We start from the raw sequence: 17,758 nt of genomic DNA on the forward strand, positions 1-17,758 counted from the left end.
GTCCTTGGGAAGAACTATTGCACATGGCAAGGGACCTGGAGCTCAGTATGTACTCACTGAAAACTTGTTGAATAAATGAATTGCTTTTTAGCAACCTGAGCAGGCAACTCAGAGGGCTCTCTCAGCCGGTTAAAAGAAGCACACAAAGTCAATGAGGATACTTTCTGAGGTCACTGACTTTCTCACCCGAGGAACCCTCCAGTGCAACAAAATACTCATGGAAAAATCAAGGTAAGGGATATGCTGATGTTCCCAGTGAGAGAAATGTGAAGAAAATACACAACACATTATGTATCCTGAGCCTATTTTAAGGAAAGATTAATATTTGAAGACAATGGGGTTGGATTGCAGGGAGAAGCTAAAGACAGAAAAGATAGAAGCCTCCTGGAATTTTAGAGCAGGAATTGGCCCAGGAGACCATCCAGTCTAACCTTCTTATTTTGCCGTTGAAAACCTGGTGCCCAGAGAGAATTCAGGGATGCATCCAATCCCTCAACTGACCAGTGATAAATTGGGATTGAGAACCCCAGCTTATATCTTCACCATCTGCACCCTTCCTATGTTCTAAGGTTCCTTTCTTCCTCCTAGAACAGCTCAAGCAAAGACAAACTTGATTTCATTAGCCAGTGTATGGACTTTTATAGCCCTGGGGTTTCTACTTCCTCAATTCACCCACACTTTTTAATAGAATGATCAAAACTTCCTTTCCTTCGGGAATTGAGAAGAACTCTTCCCTTTCCACACAGGCCCACTATTTAGAACATGGGTGAAATGGTCACAAGCTTTATGCAAACCCTAGTTTTAGCAAGAAGAGACTGAGATTACTTCATTATTTCTCACCTTCTGACTCAGGGTGACGAAGTCCTAGTGGCATGGCAGGGGAATGTCAGGTGCCCGTATTTTCTGGTGAAATCAAATATCTTTCTGAGAGTTTGGAAGTAGAAAAAATATATTTATAACAAACCTTTTCTTCAGTAGGATACCTCCCCCCCAAAACTTCCCAGAAGGAATCCTAAAGCTTATGCAGTATATATTTTTATAAATCAGTCATCATTTAAAGTTGTTCAAACAAACTGCCAAATTGATCTTGTTATCACGGTGATGCAAGTCTTATTTATCTGCCCCAGAATTCCAGTTATCTCTTACACACCATGCTCCCTCCACTCCCACCCTGCCCTCTAAACACATTTACAACTGTGTCTCTTGAAAGCAATAGGCTGCCACCCACTGGCAAAAAATCAGCTTTGAGAAGCCACAAGGTTGGATTCCAAGACCTTTGAGATGAAGGAAGGAAAAGGTTGGGCTAAAACTTGTCGGTTCTTAAAAGGCACTCATAAGAAAGTGACCATTAGAGAAATATTATGGAGATTAGTTTGCTAAGATGGGAACAAAAGATGTAAGAAAAGAAACAAGGGGAGCCTGGGTGGCTCAGTCGGTTAAGCATCCGACTGGCTCAGGTCATGATCTCCCGGTTCTTGGGTTCAAGCCCCATATCAGACCCTGTGCTGAAGCTCAGAGCCTGGAGCCTACTTCAGAGTCTGTGTCTCCCTCTCTCTTTGCCCCTCCTCTGCTCGTGCTCTGTCTCTCTCTCCGAAAAATGAACAAACATTAAAAAAATTTTTAAGAAAAGAAACAAGAACATCAAAGCAAAACCTATAAAAGAAAGAATTTTTCCTTGCTGTTTCTGCCACTTTAAAATTCTTTTTAAGTTTGTTTATTTATTTAATTTTGAGAGAGACGGAGACTGTGAGTGGGGGAGGGGCAGAGAAAGAGAGAGAGAGAGAGAGAGAAAGAGAGAGAGGAGAGAGAGAATCACAAGCAGGCTCCGTGCCACCAGCACAGAGCCGGACCCCATGAAACCATGAAATCATGACCTGAGCCAAAACCAAGATTTGGACACTTAACCGACTGAGCCCCCCCAGGAGTCCCTGATTCTGCCACTTCAAACTTCGCATTTGCAGGCACAGCATGTTTCCTTCTGCATTTCTTTTCTCCCAGGAAGAATTAAAAAAAAAAACCCTCAGGATTGAGGACTGTATTGCATCTATACCTCTTGAACCCCCGGCCCCGACATGATTTCATCAAGCTGCCCAGTCTGTTCAAACAGGTGTAGTGATTTTGGACTTGTAATCTTCCTAAGGAGCTCATCCCATGTTTATATACATTTATTTTACATTCCTGCCTGGTGAACAGAAAAATCAATGGAAATCCCAACAAAAAAGGGGGAAAATATTATTCTCACTAATAATCACAGAATTGAAAATTAAAACATTAAGGTACTGTTTTTCACCCAGGAAGATCATAGCAATATTTGTCATTGGTAATACCCCCCAATATAAATAAAGATGCAATAAAATTAGCACCTACATATGTGTCTACTGCTGGCAGGTGTACAAATTGTTACCATTTTTTAGGAAAGCTCAGTGATATACAGATATAGTGTCTAAATTACCCTCTAATCCAGTAAGACTTCATCTTAACTTGGTTACATCCGCAAAGGCTCTATTTCTAAATGATGTAACATTCACAAGTTCCAGGTGAACATGAATTTAGGAGTTACACTATTCAACCCAGTATAATATTCCAGGGATGTCTTTCTTTGGTTGAAACAAAAATCAAGTTTCTCTCATCAGGGATTGGACCTTCATTTCTTTGAAACCCAAATGTGCCTTCTATTATATCACCTAGCGTTGGGCTGAGCACACACTGACATGTAGTAAACACTTGATAGGTAATAGAAGGAAATAGCAGGCATGGAGGGAAAATGCATACATCCAAAAGAAATAAATAAGTAAATCATTCTGCATGAAGTTAAACTGAAAATCTTCCACAACTTCAGAGACAATTTCTTCAACCTCTTCATAATCAACTCCAATACCATCATTATCATCATCATCATCATCGTCTGTCAAAGGATCGGACACAAGTCACATCTGCACATCCTCCTGATGAGAATCATAGTAAGGACTGCTTCCTAAATAAAACCATAACAACAACAAAACAAATAACCCATTAACTTGAGCTAAAGCCCTTCAAATCAAGTTTAAGGTAACATCAAGCAAAGTCCTCAAGTGGAGAATTTCATCGATTTCATTGATAGGTCATCTTTACGTTTTGAAAAGATAAATGGGTCAGTATGGTGAGAACGCAGGTTAGGTTAAGTAAGCAGTTTAGGAGTGTTGAGTGGGTTGAGAAAACACATTAAGTATATAGGTGAATAGATATGCAGGGCAGATTAACAGAATAGTTACATAGATAGATAAGATTTATCAGTAGCCTATTTGAGTTTCTCATTTTCCATTTTCCAAGTTTCTTAAACCCCCAGATGACAATAGCGTGGGGGGGGGGCAGTCACAAAATAGGTAAGGGCTGCACCGTGCCAGGGTGAGGTTTGGGAATCTGAGTGCAAGTTAAATTTATTAGAAGGTAGTAAGGAGAACACTAGCCACTCTGCACTAGTGGTCCATAAATTCAAAGCACTTCAAGCATCATGCCCTTACCACACAGCACATTTCAATTCTTCGTTCTCAGAATGCTTAATTACCCATCACTGTGTGGGCCCTCTGATTTCTCGTAGTGATTCCCTCATCCCCACTTCAGGAAACTGAAATCTAGTTCCTGGGAGCCCTCTTGCCAGTCGAATTGCCTAATTGTTTGGGACAGAGATCAACAGCAAAGAGAAAAAAAGGGCAGACCTCTATGAATTCAAATGACAAGTTCCTAAAAGGCTCTGAGTGACCTCATTTTTGCTAGCATAATCCTATTTGAAATGCTCCCAGGAAGCTCATGGCAGCTCACCGTTGAACCCAAGAGTAATTACTTTTGTACAGTGAATAGCAGCCCTAAATTTATTAACTGTGCATAACAGTATGTGCCTTTTTTGTTGAATAAACATAAGTTCACCTCAGATGCCACTGAGGGACATGGAGATATTTACATAGAAGCTCCTGTCCTGCTTGACTGAATCAGGAGAAGGAAAAAGTAATTCAAAATAGGTCAACATATAAGTTTTACAATCACTAAAAGTTATCAGCATGCTCAGATGCTGTTCAAAACACTCCAAATGGATCTTTGCTTCTCTTCAGTTCCTTATAATCTCAAGAGCCAACACTGGAGAGAGAAAATAAGATGAAGACATATATCATCAGGAACCTGTGTCAATTAGGATGTATTCAACAGGAAGTTAATTTTACAAAGCTTATTAACAGGGGATTAAATAATAAAGACATTTGTGTTTACTTCAACAGGGAGTTTGAAGATCAGAGATTCAGTGCAGCAACTCATCATTTTCAAAAATCTAAGTTCTCTGTGTCCTTCTGTTCTGCCATCCTCAGGGTATGGGCTTTTCATTCTTAGGTTTGAGCCTTCACCATGGATGATGGTGGCCAAAGCTCAAAACTTATTCAAGGCAAATAGATAATAAAACCACCTATGGACCTGAGCAAATGTCTCTAGTCTTAAGGTCAAGTAGAGGATAATTCCATTACAGATGTAAACTACTAGGAAGCTTTTCCAAATATTTCCCAGGAAAGTCATGGCTGCTTTCTTCCCATCCCCCACTTCAATTAATAAGAATGAAGAATTTAACCATGCAGAAGCAAAACTTAAAGCCAGTTTGCATTACAAAACAACAAAAATAATATTATGTAGTGACTATTTCTGGATATCTATCCAAAGAAAACAAAAACACTAACTCAAAGAGATAGATGTACCTCCATGTTCATTGCAGCATTATTTACAATAGCCAAGACATGGAAGAAACCCAAGGGTCCACTAATGCTGAATGGATAGAGAAAAATGTGGTATATATGTACAAGGGAATATCATCCAGCCATAAAAAAGAATGAAATCTTGCAATTTGCAGCAACAGGGATAGACCTTGAGGGCATTATGCTAAGCAAAACAAGATGGAGAAAGGCCAGTATCATATGACCTCATTTATATGTGGAATCTAAAAGAAAATAAAAATCTCATAGGTACACAGGACATATTGGTAGTTGACAGGTGGGGAGCGGCTAAAATGGGCAAGGAGTTCAAAAGGTACAAATTTCCAGTTATAAAATAAATGCCATGACGATGTAATGTACAACACGGTGACTATAGTTAATAACACTGTATTGCATATTTGAAAGTTGCTAAGAGAACGGATCTTAAAATTTCTCATCCCAAGAAAAAAAATTTGTTAACTATGTATGATGGCAGATGTTAAGTAGACATGTGATGATCATTTTACAATGTATACAAATACTGAATCATTATGTTGTACCCCTGAAACTAATATAACACATGAATTATGCCTCAATTTTTTAAAAATATGTTTTATGTCTTAGTTTACATTTGAGAGATAAAAAGAAAGAGAGACAGAGTGTGAGCAGGAGAGGGGCAGACGGGCACAGAATCTGAAGCTCCAAGCTGTCAGCACAGAGCCCGATGAGGGGCTTGAACTCACAAGCAGTGAAATCATGACCTGAGCTGAAGAAAAGCTAGACAGACTGAGCCACCTATGTACCCCATGCCCCAATTTTTTTAAAAAAAACCTAATCAGGGACTTCTGGGTGGCTCAGTCAGTTAAGCATCTGACTTCAGCTCAGGTCACGATCTCATGGTTCTTGAGTTTGAGCCCTGCATCAGGGAAACTGGAGACCCGCTTCAGGTGAGCCTAAGCCCCGCTTTGGGGGAGCCCTGCTTCTCTCTCTACCCTCTCTCTCTCTGCTTCTCTCTCTCTCCCCATCTCTCTGTCCCTGACTCATTTGTGCTCTATAAATAAATAAATAAACAAACAAACCTAATCAAATTTCTGAGACACAATTCCACCCTCAGAAAATGGACACCTTAAAAAAAAAAAATGAACACCTTTCCTTCACTAGGACCTCTGTTGGACAAACTCATCAGGGAAGCAGCTCATTTTGCATTTTTTCCCAGCACAAAGCCAGTTACTTCCTGGAAGGCACCAGATGATAGAAGATGCCCTCCCATGAGACGGCCCAATTACCTTCTTGATGAGAGTGCCGAAGGCGATACTCTGGGGTAAGCCAGGTCAAGTCCCCATTTTCAATCACAAGCCATAGAGAACATTCTCAGTGGTGTGTAGTTTCGAGGGCTACAACATTCTGCATCTAAGTAATAAAACAGCTACAGAGAATTTAAATGTCATCCTCAAGAATGTCATCAGAGATGTGACACTACCACTGCTACACTTAGCAGCATACAAATACCATGATACATGGAACACTGGCCCAGCAAGAAATTCCTTGGCATGCATTTTCTTTCTCCTCATCAGCCCAGAATCACCCCCAACTCATTTGCTCAACATTCTTCTTTGCTCAACGTATTAACCCATATAATAACTAAGGAGCCCCAAGTTCACTGTTAACTTATTTTCTGTCTCTACAAAAGAAACTCCACGGAAACAGTAGCCTGACAGGGAGGGAAACAATCAGCAAAACTAAAAGGCAACCGACGGAATGGGAGAAGATATTTGCAAAGGACATATCAGATTAAGCATCAGTAATCAAAATCTATAAAGAACTTCTCAAGCTCAACGCCCAAAAAAACAAATCATCCAGTGAAGAAATGGCCAAAAGACATAATAGACACTTCGCCAAAGAAGACATCCAGATGACCAAATGACACATGAAAAAAAACGCTCAACATCACTCTTCATCAGGGAAATACAAGTCAAAACCACAATGAGATACCATCTTACACCTGTCAGAATGGCTAAAATAGCAACTCAGGCAACAACAGATGTTGGCGAGGATGCAGAGAAAAGAGGATCTCTTTTGCACTGCTAGCGGGAATGCAAACTGGTGCAGCCACTCTGGAAAACTATGGAGATTCCTCAAAAAATTAAAAATAGAACTACCTACAACCCAGCAATTGCACTACTAGGTATTTATCCATGGGGTACAGGTGTGCTACTTCGAAGGGGCACATGCACCCCAATGTTTATATTAGTGCTATCGACAATAGCCAAAGTATGGAAAACGCCCAAATGTCCATTGACAGATGAATGGATAAAGAAGATGTTGTATACACACACAATGGAGTATTACTCAGCGATCAAAAAGAATGAAATCTTGCCACTTGCAACAACATGGAGGGAAGTGGAGTGTATTATGCTAAGCGAAATAAGTCAGAGAAAGACAAATATATGACTTCACTCCTATGAGGAACTTAAGATACAAAACAGATGAACATAATGGAAGGGAAGCAAAAATAATATAAAAACAGGAAGGGGGACAAAACGTAAGAGACTGTTAAATAGAGAACAAACTAGAGGTTGCTGGAGGGGCTGTGGGTGGGGAGATGGGCTAAACAGGTAAGGGGCATTAAGGAAGACACTTGTCAGGATGAGCACTGGGTGTTACATATAGGGGATGAATCACTGGAATCTACTCCTGAAAACATTATTGTACTATATACTAACTAACTTGGATGTAAATTAAAAATACATACATACATACATACATACAGTAGCCTGGTCCTTGGTTACCACAGTACTTCAGCACATAGCACACAGTGTATGTTCAGTATCTGTTTGTTAAATAACCCAGTAAAAAACCATGTCAAGGAATTTTCAAACATTGTTTAATTAACAATTACAAATCTCCACTTCAGGATGTGAATTCTGAAGCTCGGAGGGATTAAATTACTTGCCCCCAAATATTAATTTATTCACTGGCTGCAGAACTTGAAGTCTGGATTCAGCCCCCTCACTATTTAGCAACAAAGCCCATACCACTTCCTCCAAACCACACTGCCTTTGCTATTTGAGTACTTATCTGTATTTGCTTTATTCATCTCCATTACTCATCTGCAAATTAACATCATCGGAGATATCCGAGTTCTACATTTGCCTCCCTTCCTCACTGGTTTCCTCACTCTTGTATCTACCCTTCGCACAAACTACCAGACTCTCGGGTAGAGCATCTTGTATAGAGCATAAGGCATAAATACACCCATAGTGGGAGAGCCACATCTTCCATTCTCGGTGCCCTCGTTAAAGCAGTTCCTGGCACATGGGTTGTGTTAAATATGTGTTGACAAGTCCAAGAATAGTTAATGATGATGACTATCTCTACACAGCATTCCCAGCCCGAGAAGTGTGTCATAACATCTCTTTAGATCTCACCCAGAGCCCCGTGAGGGTGGGTAGTGCAGAACATCTCACTGTGACGGAGAAAAAAATCTGAATTGAGACAGAGACCACATCTCAGGGCTGGTTGGCAAAACCAATCTAAACTTAGGTTTTTCTTGTACCAACCTGTAAGTTTCCATCTCGGCTTTCTATTTGGTGAGCTGTCACTCATCCTTTAAAAACTAGGAGATACTTAACCTTCTCTGTGACAATGCCCTGGAGAATGCGAGCCTCCAACTGCTCTGTGTTCCTATCACCCTTGCACATACCTTCTGCAGTATTTATCACAATGTAATGGTCTTTGGTTAATAAGACTCTCATATTAAACTGAGAAATACCGGGAAACAGCTTTCCTAACATTGTCATCTATGTCTCTCCAGTGCCCAGCACAGAGTCTGAGTGTACAGTGGGAGCTTGAGAAAACATATTTGACATTTTAGTTCAGTTATACCATACCAACAAATTCAAACCAAACTAAGATATTCATAAGACCATGTTACTCTCTAGCAAACAAGTATTTGCTTGCTAAAAGGATAGCTTCAGGTGGATCTCACAAACATAATGCTGGGCAAAAGAGGCCGGATCCAAAAGAGTACATATTTACTGGAAGTTCAAAACAAGTAAAATAAACTGATGGTTTAGGAACTGCTATTATCATGATTCACCTTAATGCAATCTATGCCTGGGCACCAAAGGGATTCAGAAAACGTAAACTGTTATTTTTAAATGCTCACAAATTTCAGAATCAACTGACAATGAGCCAACAACTCAAAGTGACACCTCTCTGGGGATGTTCCTGGCAATTACATGGCAACTGAAAACACCACAAAAGATACTTTTATTTGGTGTTAATGTTCTCAATGCCTGGAGAACATTTTAAAATGGTCTTTAGCTACTGCATCCAATTGAACTTTCTGTAAGTTAAAGTCTACATAATCAGCTTAAATTGTAACAGTTCTTGCAGATTTTGAAGATGCATAATTTCCTCAGAAATTCAAAACTTCACTTGCAGAGGCCAAAAGGACTGGCTTCCACCTGCTCTGTGTCTAGCACAAGCCCATTTATACCCACTCTCCCCAGTTTGGGCCTCCTGTAATCCAACCATCTCATCCTTCCCTTCACGAAGCAGGAGGAAGACTGTGTCTATTTGTGCTATTCACTAGAGGAGGTCAGACAAAGGGGATAACAGGGGGTTGTTGTCACTAGGATATCCTATCTTCCTTGGACTCATCACACCAAAAAACAGTGGCTCATCTACAGGCTGGAAAGCTCTGGGTCTGACCACACCCCCCATGCTGGTAGGAGAGCTGCAGAATTCTTTCCCTGTAATGCAAGTGGTGAGTGTCCAGAAACTGGGAATTCTCTAAGGATGGACTGTCCATTGACTTCTCTCCTCCGAGGTGAGACATCCCCTCTAAACTACCCTACGATCACAAACCTTTCTGGTCTAACTCGAGCCCATCTGGAGCCCATCGCAAGGTCTGGGGAGTAAAGGCAAAGTCCCTGGAAGGCAAGTTCGCCCCGCTGACATTTAACTCTTCCATCTCCGCTGTCCTGACCCTTTGTTGTTCTCAATTCTTTGCCTGCCTTTCAGGGACACCCAGCCCTGTGAGCAAGAGGACAAGTGTCACTGTCAGCTCACTCCGAAGTGTTTTCAGGGTTAGGGTTTAGAAAAGTAGATGGGGACTGGACGGACTGGAGGCAGGTGTTTAGAAGGGAAGATCACTTCTCGTGGAAGATGGCCACTGGTTCCAGTGTGCAGCACTTCCTGACTCCAGAAGCCCCATCTACTCGTTCTCCGTAGGAACACGGAGCCGGCGCTAAGTCTTTCCACCCTTCGCGTCTGCCTCCAACCCCATCACCTCTTCTCTCCACCTGCTCCTGTTTTGGCCTGAACACTGCAAAGCTTGTAAGTGTGCGGAGTCGCCGGTCAAGAGCACATGCGATGCTGACTGGCCTTAAGTCCTCCAGCTCCAGGCGGGTGGCTTTGCCTGAGTTCCGATCTTGAGCCCAGCAGTCTCAGGGGTCCGCAGTTCGCGTCCTCGCCTTACCCAGCTCAGTATAGGGAGCGCTCGCAGAGGGGCAAAGGAAAGGCAGGAGCCCGGCCTCCCAGCTTCGGGCGAGGGTGTCCCCGGGGCGGGGCCTTGGGACCGCGGGACACCTCCGGAGCCGCCGCCGCAGGAGCCCTGGGCGCCGAGGACCCACAGCCCCGCGTCGGCTAGGAGCGCGCTCCCGGGGCGGGGGAGCCGCCGCCGGCGCCCACTTTTCCCGTCGCGGGAGCGGAGAGCAGCGGAGAGCGGGCCGGAGCGGAGGCGGCGGCGCGGGGCCCTCCGCCGGCCTGCCGTGGAGGGCGGGCGCTCAGGACCCCAACTGCGTCCGAGTTGGGCCGCGGAGGGGGCGGGGCCAGGTGCCCACGTGGCCTGGGGCCCGAGTCTCAGGACCCCTGGTCGCCGCCGGTGAAGCCCACGCGCCGGCCGTGAGTGGGGCGCCCCGGTCGGCGCCCCGGTCTCCCCAAGGCTGGGCTGCGGCCTGAGAGCCGATGAGGCCGATACGTGGCCACCGCAGCCGCCAGGACCCCACCAGACCGCAAATGCCTCCCCCTGCCGGCTCCCGGAACCCTTCCCACGCGGGCATCTCCAAACCCGCGCTACGTCGTGGGTCGAGGTCCCCTGCTCTCTCTGCCCGTGGGGGCCTTGATCCGACCTGGAGCACAGGTTGTGTCTCTAGGTCTGGGCAGAAAATAATGTTGATCACTGACCCCGGGTAGCACCCTTTCCTGACTTCCTAAAGCTCTCCTCATTCACCATCTCAGAGCGTTTAGAAGAGCACTTTTCCATCTGCCATTTTCCACAGGTTTTGTGGGCGTCGCTTCGGCTTCCTTGCAACGGTGCAAACTGCTTGCAGACAGGAAGACAAAACTGTGAGCTCCATGAGACAAAGCACCATTTGGATTTTGCTCATCCTTATAGCCCTGGTGCTGGACCTGACATTTACTTCTCACCTGCTTGTACGCACCAACCTTTGTCTCACATTTTTCCTTGAGCTCTTCTTTCCCGCTTACCTCTTAACTCAGGCCAAAGAAGCCGGAAACCACCTGACAAGACCTCTGGCTGGGCCCAGACCTCCTAGACCTTTTGAGCTACACCCCCACTAGCGTCTATGCAAATGGACTGGGGAGTAACCTCAGGAATGACCTACCATTACCTTTATCTCCTGTCAATACTAAAATCCTAGCCCAAGGAGGAGCACAAGCCTCATTGACACAGCATACAATGTGTTTATCAGCGTGTTTCCTTAAGGTGCATGCATGACCTTGTGCCCACCTGTACATATGATGACAAGGCTTGCCTATCTAAGTATTTATCCTAACCCTAAACAAAAGGAACCCATGGGGAGTCATGGCTTTGGAAGCCATTCCCTGTGATCTCTTCATTTGCTCTAAATAAAAGTTTTCTTTGTGGGATGCTCAACCTGGTTCAGTTGCTGACTCACCACAGTGAACTCCTATTGGTTCCGTTACAGTACTTAGAATTTGCCTGACACGGAGTATGAGGCACAGAGATCCCCCCTCCCCCAGAGGTACTCACCCATCAGTCAGTATTGGTCTTGTCTTCACCTTCAGGCTCAGCCCAGAGCTGCTGTTATGTGCCCTGTAACATGTAGGAGCGAACCTATATGAAGTTAGCCAACTTCAAGTCCACAACTGGATATTCTACCACTAGTTTATAGAGGACCTTTGTTCAAACTGCCTCTCAGCTAACTGGGCTGTAAAATGAAGGGGTTGGTTAGGTGGCGAGGTCTCCTCCAGGACCTAAAATTCTGATATGTATGAGCAAAATATCAGCCCAATACCTCAGCTACTATGTCAACAGTTCAGATGAAAATTTGTGGTGGGTGAATCTTAAATATGTTTTAAATTACTACATTTTTCTTTTTTTTTAAATTTTTTTAATGTCCATACTTTTGAGAGAGAGAGACAGAGAGAGAGACAGAGTGTGAGTGGAGGAGGGGCAGAGAGAGAGGGAGACACAGAATCCAAAGCAGGCTCCAGGCTCTGAGCTATCAGCACAGAGACCAATGAGGGGCTCGAATTCACGAACCATGAGATCATGACCTGAGCCAAAGTCAGATGCTTAACCGATTGAGCCACCCAGACGCCCCAAATTACTAAGTTTTTCTTAAAAAGTCAATCTTTTTTAAAAGTAGGGCATGGGGCACCCAGGTTTTGCTTCAGGTCATAATGTCACGGTTCATGGGTTCGATCCCCATGGTGGTCTCTGTGCTGACAGTGTGGAGCATGCTTGAGATTCTCTCTCCCTCTCTCTCTCCCTCTCTCTCTCTCTCTCAAAAATAAATAAATAAACTTTAAAAATAAATAAATAAAAGTAGGGCTTAAATGTCTTCAAATTTATAAGTCCTCACAGACTTTGTAACACTGCTTGTTTGTACATGGTAATTACACAATAGATATCCATGATTAAATAAGTGAATACCCAGGACCATTAATGCTTATGCAAAAAAAAGTACTAATTCCAGGATACATGTGAACGTATGTGTGTGTGTGTGTGTCTGTGTGTGTATCTTCCATTGCTATTTCTATTTCCATGGTAACATCACTGAAAATTTGACTCGTGTGTCTATGATGAGTCCACCTTAAAGACAACATAGAAATAGTTCCTCACTGATGTTTCCAATGAGGTTCAAGAAAACCTCTCTTATACAAACTCTTCCCTAGGCAGAATTATAACAAACTTCTCTGAGTCATAGTCTTAAAACCATTCCATGATAAGTAGGAACAGAAGGAGTGAAATTTTCTCAGCCATCAAAAGTCGACTGTGTTGATAGTTGATAGAGTGATGTCTGACATTAAAGGAGCCTGGAATGGCTTCTAGAAACATCCTTTTGTGGCCCTAACTAGTGGTTTGTCCTCGGAACCCAGCTCTGTAACCCTCCATAAAGGTAATATAATGTCTGGCAGGCTGGGGCTTCTAGATAGGGAGACCAGAGTGGAGATCCTCCCTCACCCAGATTACAAATTGCTCTTTGTGAAATCCAGGCCAGCCAGTCCCCTCTCCTCAGAAAGTTTTCAGAGCTTTGCTGGATCATTTGCTTAATGCCTTCTCTTTGTGCCCTGCTAACCTCCTTGCGAACCTGGATAAGGATACCAGAGTTCCTCCAGGAAAGGAAAAACAGATTAAAAAGTCAGAACCCAAATAGGTCCCTATCCAAATATAGGAGTGGGACAACAAAAAAGGGTAGGAGAGAAGACATTAGGATATTTGAAGGTTATGAGCCAATACTGATTTTGCCTTAATATACTCGCATTTGGACTTAGGACTATTACTGCCTTAAATCCAACGTGAAGAACTTCCTGCAGAAACTTGGTAAAAATATGGCTGATTTTTCTCCCCATGAAGGTTACATTGCCTTTCTTCCTGCAGTACCCCAGTTATCCTCTCAGAGAAGAGATTTTTGAGAGTAATTCACTGACACCAGATCATTTTTCTTCAATCTCCAATTTTAGTTTTCCATTTGAGGAAGGGTTTAATCAGGAAGATCTAGATGCAATTGGTTCCAAGGTTGGTTGGATATTGGTTTTGTTTGTTTCTTTGTTTTATGGTAATTACCTTTTAATTCAGAGAACTCTGCTCCCCTTTGGCCTCTGTCACCAGGCAGAAGTTTAAAAGCGCCACTTTAACAAAATTGCCAAAGAAATAGCCTAATCAGGTAGAGAAGTGGACTAATCTAATTAAGTGCTTCCCAGTGCAGAGTGCCTTGAAGATTTTTGAACAGATGTCATTGGTATGGTGCTAAAAGGATGCACCATCCAGTGGAAAGAGAAGGGGGCAGTTAATGTCAGGAACCAGGCAGTGGATACAGATGGGTGGTACAGATACAAGAAGTCTGAAGACTCTAAAAATGAAAAAGATGTCTCAACCCTTTCCAGATCTCATTATGTCTACCCCAGCAGCTTCCACATGACTGCCCTACTTCTCCAGTACTCCCTCTCCATGTCTTCTCCACAAAATTCATACTCATGTTGGTGCTTATATACCCAACAACACCAGATAATGACACAGTAAAGAGAGAGAAGCAGTCACTGGTTGTTACATCCTTAATTTTTTATATTCGAAAGCTAGCAATCTGCCCTTACCAATGTTTCACTACTGAAGGGTAGCAACACAGTTCATAAACAAATATGAATATTTGGGGAGCACATGCTCAAAATTCTTCCTATTCGTTGAGATATATGATCAAAACAGGATAGAGACCCTGTAAAGCAGCAAGAGATCATATTTTAAACACAAAAATGTCATGCAGTTCCTTTTGCTTAAAACCCTTTGGCAGTTCCCTGTTTTACTCAGAGTAAAACACACACACAAAAAATGAACCATGAGACCTGAGTGACCTTGTCCCTGCTTATGTCACGTTCAGCATGGCTTTCCCATCTCACTCATGCTCCATCCGTGCTGGTCTCTCAAACCCTTCACTGCACGGTGGTTGGTCCCAACTCGTGTGGCCTTTGTGAGTATTGTTCCGTCTGCTTGGAATGTTCATCCCTGCTCTTCACATGACTGGCTCCTTCTCATCAATTAGGTCTCAGCTTATTCAACTTTTCTGAGTGGCTTTGGATGAAGGACTTAAGAATGCTCTTCTGTAAGATGGGGGAAGTTTATCTACCTGATTAGAAATGACCAAAGAAGTTTATTCAACTTTGTAAACCTCTAACCGTCACCAATGACACTGCTTGGTAGTTATGATACACCTATCTCATCGATTGCTAAGTAGTTTCCAGATATTTATTTTTAAATTGATAAACCCTGTAATAGTTACCCCCCACCAAAATACATAAAAGGCAAGTGGTTTTTATCACTATGAAATGCAATAAAATTTACCCATCCATAATCATAAATTTAAAGACAGAATCTTCATTTTTTTTTAACGTTTATTTTTGAGACAGAGAGAGACAGAGCATGAACGGGGGAGGGTCAGAGAGAGGGAGACACAGAATCTGAAATAGGCTCCAGGCTCTGAGCTGTCAGCACAAAGCCCATCTTGGGGCTTGAACTCACGGACCGCGAAATCATGACCTGAGCCGAAGTCAGCCGCTTAACCGACTGAGCCACCCAGGTGCCCCAAGACAGAATCTTTAAACTTGACTATTTTTAACCACAATTTGCCTAATTATTTCCCCACTCAGTGTTTGTGTGTCTATGTGTTAAAATCACATATTATTTCTCACTTATTGCCCACTATTTGCACAATCATTTCAGATTTGAAAGAATAACTTGTATAATCAAACAGAAATGGTGACCTATGAAATAATATCATCACCAATTTTTTGTTTTAATTTACATACTAATTAGTTAGCATATAGTGCAACAATGATTTCAGGAGTAGATTCCTTAATGCCCTTTACCCATTTAACCCATCCCCCTTCCCACAAACCCTCCAGTAACCCTCTGTTTGTTCTCCATATTTAAGAGTCTCTTCTGTTTTGTCCCCCTCCCTGTTTTTATATTATTCCCTTCCCTTATGTTCATCTATTCTGTGTCTTAAAGTCCTCATATGAGTGAAGTCATATGATATTTGTCTTTCTCTGACTGACGTATTTCGCTTAGTATATACCCTCTAGTTCCATCCTTGTAGTTGCAAATGACAAGATTTCATTATTTTTGATTGCCGAGTAATACTCCATGGTGTGTGTGTGTGTGTGTGTGTGTGTGTGTGTGTGTACCACATCTTCTTTATCCATTCATCCATCGATGGACATTTGGGCTCTTTCCATACTTTGGCTATTGTTGATAGTGCTGCTGTAAACATGGGGGGAGCATGTGTCCCTTCGAGACAGCATACCTGTATCCCTTGGATAAATACCTAGTAGTGCAATTGCTGGGTTGTAGGTAGTTCTATTTTTAATTTTTTGAGTAACCTCCATACTGTTTCCCAGAATGGCTGCACCAGCTTGTATTCCCACCAGCAATGCAAAAGAGATCCTCTTTCTCCGCATCCTCACCAATATGTGTTGTTGCCTGAGTTATTAATGTTAGCCATTCTGACAGGTGTAAGGTGGTATCTCATTGTGGTTTTAATTTGTATTTCTCTGATGACAGTGATGTTGAGCATTTTTTTATGTGTCAGTTGGCCATCTGGATGTCTTCTTTGGAGAAGTGTCTATTCATGTCTTTTGCCCATTTCTTTACTGGATGATTTGTTTTTTGGGCATTGAGTTTGATAAGTTCTTTACAGATTTTGGATACTAACCCTTTATCTGATATGTCAATTACAGATATCTTCTCCCATTCTGTCGGTTGCCTTTTAGTTTTGTCGATTGTTTCTTTCGCTGTGCAGAAGCTTTTTGTCTTGATGAGGTCCCAATAGTTCATTTTTGCTTTTGTTTCCCTTGCCTCCAGAGACATGTTGAGTAAGAAGTTGCTGCAGCCAAGATCAGAGGGGTTCTGCCTGCTTGCTCCTCAAGGATTTTGATGGCCTTCCAATATCATCACCAATTTTATCTTCCAGAAAGGAAGAAGTACTGGTAGACTATTGTTTCTATTTCCTTAACTAGAAAAAAAAAAAGGCTAAATTATACAAAAGTCATATTTAGAAAGACCTTATAGAGCTGTGAAAGCAAATGGGACTAGATGAACTAAAATAGAGAGGAGGGAGGAGTCCTTGCTAACATGAACTGAGATAATCCATGGGTGGAAGTGAGAAGCATTGACCTTGTTTTGTTTCTTAAAACTGTAATACCAAAGATGTGCTAGTACTAGCAAGGATGTGTAGCAGTTAAAATTCTCATACACAGAGGTGGGGATTGCGAAACAGTAGCTACTCTGGAAGACAGTTTTGTAGTTGCTTATAAAGTTAAACATATGAAGTTATACAAGTGAAATACAAAAATGTAAAAGAACCACCCAACCCAGAAATCCTACTCCTAGGTATTTCCCCAGGAGAAATGAAACCTTAAGCTCACACAAAAACCTATATGTGAATTCTCTATTCGGAACTTCCCCAAACTGGAAACAACCCAAAAGTTCATCAATGGGTCATTAGACTAACCAACTGTGGTACATGTATTCAACAGAATGCTTGTCGACAATAAAGAGGAGCATACTATTTTTATGTGCAACAGTTTGGATGAATCTCAAAGACGTTATGCTGAGTGAAGTATCCCAAATGATAACATACTGCATGATTTCATTTATGTCTCAAAAAGACAAAACTATAGTAATAGAGAACCAATTCATGGTTCCCAAAGATTAGAAAAGAGGGGACTATAGGATTCCAAGGAGCTAGCACAAGGGAGCTGTTTGCAATGATGGGATTATCGTGTATCCTTATTATGCTGGTGATTACCTCACTGTTTACATGTGTTAAAATTTATAGAACTCTACACCAAAATAAAAAATGAATTTTATCGTATGCTAATTTAAAAGTTAAAAAGTGTGGAGACTCTTGAATGAGACTTCTTGGGTTTCAATCCTGGCACAAACTTTTCCCTTAGATATTTTATTTGATGTCACAACAATCCTGTGAGTTAGATATTATGTCCACTTTGCAGATGTGTAAACTGAGGCTTACGAAAGTGAAGTAAACTCCCAAATTCATACAGCT

This window comes from Panthera tigris, chromosome D2, assembly GCF_018350195.1.
Source record: "Panthera tigris isolate Pti1 chromosome D2, P.tigris_Pti1_mat1.1, whole genome shotgun sequence".
Taxonomy (NCBI): domain Eukaryota; kingdom Metazoa; phylum Chordata; class Mammalia; order Carnivora; family Felidae; genus Panthera; species Panthera tigris.